We start from the raw sequence: 6415 nt of genomic DNA on the forward strand, positions 1-6415 counted from the left end.
TTTTTTGGCATTTTTTTTTTCTTTGAAACTTATGTAGTTAATTACGCTGAAGACGATGGTCAAGTCAGAATTTGGGGGTCAGACTTAGTTTCGAAGTTATGACACTTCAAAAGTTAGTATATAATACGTTTAATAACTTATAAATGTTGCGTCTCCATGCGGGCCCAGTGGTAGTTTACACAGCAAATAGGGGGATATTTTGAATTTTCTATTTTAATGTCCGAGCGAGCGTAGCGAGAAATCAAGAATTATAGGTATTTAAGGGTTATTATATAAAGTTAAAACTTCAATTTTTGAAATTTGAAGCCAAATTCTGATTTCACCAACATTTTTTTTACCCAAAAAATGACTAAGTCCCCCCAAAAAAACCCAAAAAAAGGGGTGTCCCGTAAAGGAGAAAAGTTCCGTTTTTCTTTACGTCCAAGAAAATTACTGGGGAAATTTAAAATGATACATCAAAGTAAAAACACATTCAAAAATTTGCATTATTCTTCGGACGAAAATTAACTTAATTTAGATATTTGTGAAATAAAATTAACTTGAAGTTAACACGTTAATCTTGAAAAAAAGTAACTTATTAAGTTAAAAGTTAATTTGAAAAAAAAAGTAACGAGTTAATTAACTTAATTAAAATTAACTTAACGTTCTAACTTAATTTTAATTTTTAACTCGTTAATGCCCAGCCTTGCAAAAAAGGAGATACTATGGATCACTGAGCCGCGGTCTATTTGCCGTTGCGTTACTGTATCGCCGCAATGAAATTTCTGTCTGGTCGATTACGTGTCGACGCGTTGGTGCTTAGATACATGTATATTATTGTAGAAACTATAAATATATTTGTTTATAATTTATAAATAATATTATTTGAATTGAAAACTTTTAGTTTATATACTATAATACTTTTTTTTTTTGGGTAATGCACCACTACATGGGAGACGCACGTTTATCACATTACTTGACCCCATATACTATAATACTAATAAAATCAGTTTCACCTCTATATTTCGGGAAAAATTGAAATGACAGATGTATTTTTAGACCAAATATAAAACCAAATAGTAATGAGCGCCGAGCGATCTATAGTATTTATAATTATTATAGATGATCATATTTAGGTAGTATACAAATATACAATCGTCGATGTTCTAATGAATATTTTCATGTCATAATCTGGTATTTTAACCAAATTATTATTATTGTACACAACGGGTGCGAAATAATACTTTTGCCCCCGTTAAATCAATGTACGGGGGCGATCGCCCCCTTTGCCCCCGTAGAGTCAGCGCCTCTGTAACGATGTATATACAGACGTGAAGACTGAGTATTGAAGTAAAATAGTGCCTACGAAATAAATGCTGAAGCTTATCAACTTATATTGTACCTAATTCGAAAAACACGAGTATATATACGAGTAATATTGCTTATTAATATTAATTATTGATAATATGAACTATGGGCACTTCTGTCGTTTCCTGCCGCCATACTACTTAGACCATGAAATTTCGAGAAAGTTAACTTCATTACGATAATTATTAATTACTGACTATAATAACGGTCGTCCCGCTCTTTAGGTATTCACTTCTAACAATGAAGACTAGAATAAGAAGACCAAACTCGGATGGCCGTCCGCATGAAAAAAAAAGTTATTATTATAATATATATATATATATATATATATATATATAAGTATATTTTTATATTAAATAATTTGATATTTGAGCTACGTATTTTTATTAGAAAGTAAAGTGTAATGTACTTGTTTTATTTATAAATGGATAAATTAATTGTATATTTTGTCCTAAGATATTTTGGTTTAGATATTTTTTCAGTGGATATCCTGACCTAGATTCATAATTTGCCTATATTTTGTATATTTTATACCTATATATCTGTGTTTTCAGTAAGTCTAAGCCCGATACTATTTGATACACCATACACAATATGTCTTTTCTTGAACGATCTTCTTATACAGATATGTAACGTTACACTCAAATTAGTTTTTTAAGAATGTTGAATGTTTATGAAACATACACATAATATGCACATGCATAAATGAGTAATCGTACAAGCTATAAAATCTTAAAGGGGTTTTGGTTCAAAAATATGCATACCTATATTTTCCAATAAACGTAAAAAACACAAATAATCCCCATAGGTGCTAACCGGGTTATAGTAAGCGTGAACACACTGTATACCAGAGCATCTTAAAATTTTATAATATTGAATTTATAAATGAACAACATGAAGAAAGTCTGATGACAACAGAAGAAGTAGAGGAAGGCCATACAACGAATCAAAAGTTGATTTATAGTTTACATTTTTTTAACAAAATAAGCAATATCCAATCTATGTGTAATACTTGTCAAAAAGTATTAAAAAGTCCTTCATCAACAACAACCACTCTAGTAAGGCATCTTCAAATCCACACTAAAAAATATTCTGAATATCAAGCATGTAATGAGAAAAAAAACGAAAAAAGAAGCATTGAAGAGAAAAATTGAAGACACTACACAGAAACAAAACAAAATTCAAGATTCATTCAACTCAAAATCATATTTATCACAAAACAGTGCAAGAGCTAAATTCATTACCCAAAATATAAGTGAAATGATTGCGTTAGATTACCAACCATACTCGATCGTTGAAGACCGTGGATTTAAGAACTTAATATACACATTAGAGAGCAAGTATAAATTATCCACAAGACAATATTTAGCTTCTACTGCAATTCCTTAGCTGAATTCAAAAAAATTATCTCTACTCAAAGAAGAAATTAACACTGAATGGAATGTATGCAATCCATATCATTTACTTTTGATATATGAACAAGTGTGGCTCAACAACCATATATATCACTAACAACACATTATTAAATTTTAACAAAACAATTTGAGCTTCGTAACAAAACACTAGAACGTTCATACTTTCCAGGAAAACATGATGGAATAAGTATTTTTCTTAAAATTAAATCTATGGTTAGTAAATGGAACATTGATATTTTAAGTTTAAATATACCTGTTTATATGGTCACAGACAATGCAAGAAATATAAGTTGTGTATTAAATAATTATAATTCCAATGATAACTTACATCACTATTTTTGTGCAGCCCACACATTACAATTGGCCATCCAAGATGCTTTAAAAGAAAATAATATGGGAAGTTAATTGAAAAAGTGTCGTTCAATTGTAACTCATTATAACCACAGCAACAAATCTTGGGAACGTTTACAACAAATTCAAGTTCGATTAAATCTTCCAAACCATAAGCTTATACAAATGGTCGAAACTCGTTTGAACAATGTGTTTTTAATGTTGGAGCGCATAATAGAACAAAAAGAAGCAATTGTTTTGGATTTGCAAAATTGGGTAAAAGACATTGATTACAGGAGGAGAGTGCAAACTTATTAATGGATATGTTGAAAAGCCTGCTCTTGAAGCAACAAAGGAATTTAGCCACGAAGCTATAAGTACCAACATTTTTAATGGTAAACCCAATAATATATACCATAGAAACAAAATTAAACAATTTTATTGTGAAAATTAGCAATACAGCAGCAGGATTAGGATTTGCTAGAAGCTTGAAAAAATCTATATCTAATAGATTTCAAGTATGCAAAAATGACCCGGCATACTTACTAGCAACAGCAATTTATCCTAGATTTAAAAATATACTTATGGAATCGTATGAAGTAGAAAATGTAAAACGTTTGCTTACAACAGAAGTTGAGAGTCTTAAATTGACAAGTGATACAGAACTAGAAACAACTGAACAAAATATACAACCCATAACAGTACCTGTTCCAACAAATACACTGTGGGATATTCTTCAAGAGCGATCAATCTCCATTACTGGCAATGAAGGACTAACAAGCTGTGTTAAACATGAGGTAAGATCACTTACTTCTTGCTAATCTATTTTTATTTTAAATAGGTAAATAATATATTATATTTTCAATTTTAGATACAGGAATACTTGCAGAAACCACTTCTTCCTCCTACATCAAATCCCCTTGCATGGTGGAAAACTAGTACTGAAAAATTTTAAAATTTGGTTCCTGTTGCATTGAAGTACCTTAGTATTCCAAGAATATCAGTTTGTAGCGAAAGGATGTTTTCCAAAGCAGGACAAGTAGTTACAGCTCGAAGACAAAGGCTATCACCTCAATCGGTTGAAAAATTGGTGTTCTTACATGACAATATTTAATTATATAATTTAAAATTTGATACAAAATGTAAATAAAAAATAATAAGAAATAGTAGCAACTAGCAAGAAATAGTTAATACTTGATAGTTAATTATTAATTTATAAAATAAATAAATAATTTATTTTTTTCTAAACCTAAATCATGAGTATACTTGAATATTTAATAATTAATATTTATGTGTTTATAAAAATAAATTATTATTTCCATTGTTTATACTTTTTATTATTTAATATTTAATGTTTATTTAATAACTTTATATTTTATAAGATAATCATTAGTTTATAGTAAATACTAAATAGTAAACAATAAATTAATAATACATTTTTAACCTCTACTTTTTTAATGTTCGGTTCGAGTTCGATTAAAAATATGTAGGTTCGGATCTGTTCGAGTTCGTTAATTTAAAGAAGAGTTTGGTTCGGGTTCGGTTCGACCTTAAAAATCAGGGTTCATAACATCACTACTTAGTTCATATAATTTGTTATAAGTAGGTAGTATACATTTGTTAAACAACTTATAAATTATATGTAAATATGTTACATATTTTCTTTGTTTCATACAATAAACCAACTTTTAAAAATGTTCACTTAGAAGTTGACGACTATAAACTTTTAGATATAATAAACATTTTATTTTTATTTTTCATTAAAATGAAATATTTCATGAAAAATGCATGAAAATAAATTTCATTTAATTTTAAAACCCTACTTATACGTATAGTGACATTAATTATATTAAATTCACAGTTCTTTTTGCGTGCTATTAGATTTTAAATAATTGTTTAAGATGATTAAGTTTTATTGATTCCCTTGCCTTATAGTTGATATATTCTAAATTTAAGAAAATCTACCGAAATCCATAAAAAAAAAATAATAAAAATAAAAAAGTAATTTAAATTACAATCAAGCAACGAATCTAAGATCAAAATATTATTTCCCGATGCAATTTTTACTATTAGATATAAATTTCATAAATAAGACTAAAATAACACAGAACTGTGATTTCAATTTAGTTAATTTTAAAAATAAATTGTTTGTCTTGCTTTTAGTATTTATTCAACAACTTAGTGGTGATCACATATCAGGAAGGGGTGACTTACGGGGAATCAGGTACTGGTATACTATTAGAGTATGTTTAAATGTATAATACAACTGAAAAAATTAATATTATTATATGTCAAGTTAAAATACTGCAATATATTATCGAACTCATATTATTTATTATATTTACTATACATACTTACATTCCAGGCAGTGGTTGGCTTAGTGATTGTCATTAAGACATTCGTTCAGTTTATTCTAAGTCATTGATCAATTTAAAAGTACATGTAGATAGGTACTAGATTTCATTATCAAAATTTAAACATTAATTAGTGTATTAGTGTATGCTATTATATAGTAAAAATTACTTAAGTCAATACGGTGTATAGCTTATATAATATATATGTACCGAAAGTGATTTTTTATACCAGCTTTTTTTTACAGTGCAACAGGACATAATAATTTAAGGAATTTACAAATTTATTCTAGTGAAATACTAAATTATTCACATACTTATGGTATCGATATGATATATTAGTACATTATATACCTAGTTAATAAAATACTTAATATATTCTCCAAGTAATTTAAGTACATTAATATAGAACACAGGGAGATGAATATTATTTGTATTAAAAACCTTAAACCTGAAACAATGTTTAGAAAAGTAGATTCGCTTAAAAATGCCAGTGCTAATATATATATAATTATAAATTAATGTCAAGTCTCGTGACTCGCAGACATTTTTGCAGTTTCAAAGTCAATATGCATTCTAGACAATAAAATAATATGCGTCATATTATGCAACTAAGGTATAAAAATATATTTTTAAAAATGTCATTTGGCGCCTTTTAATCATGACCATGAAGTTAGCCCCCCACTTTGGCAGATTCACTTCAAACCAGCGCCAACGGATCGGACAAAGAGGTGGGACTGACAAAATTTGAAAAAAAATTCGCCAAAATTCCAATTTCGATTTGCAAATTCTAAAAACCGATTTGCAATTATTTGCAAGTAATTTTGCTAAATATTGGCGTAAGTTTGGAACGGATCGGCCAAAGTGGTGGGACTGACAAAATTTGAAAAAAAATTCGCCAAAATTCCAATTTCGATTTGCGAATTCTAAAAATCAATTTTCAGTTATTTTAAATTAATTTGCTAAATATTG

Source organism: Acyrthosiphon pisum, chromosome X, assembly GCF_005508785.2.
Source record: "Acyrthosiphon pisum isolate AL4f chromosome X, pea_aphid_22Mar2018_4r6ur, whole genome shotgun sequence".
In the NCBI taxonomy this organism is placed as follows: Eukaryota; Metazoa; Arthropoda; class Insecta; order Hemiptera; family Aphididae; genus Acyrthosiphon; species Acyrthosiphon pisum.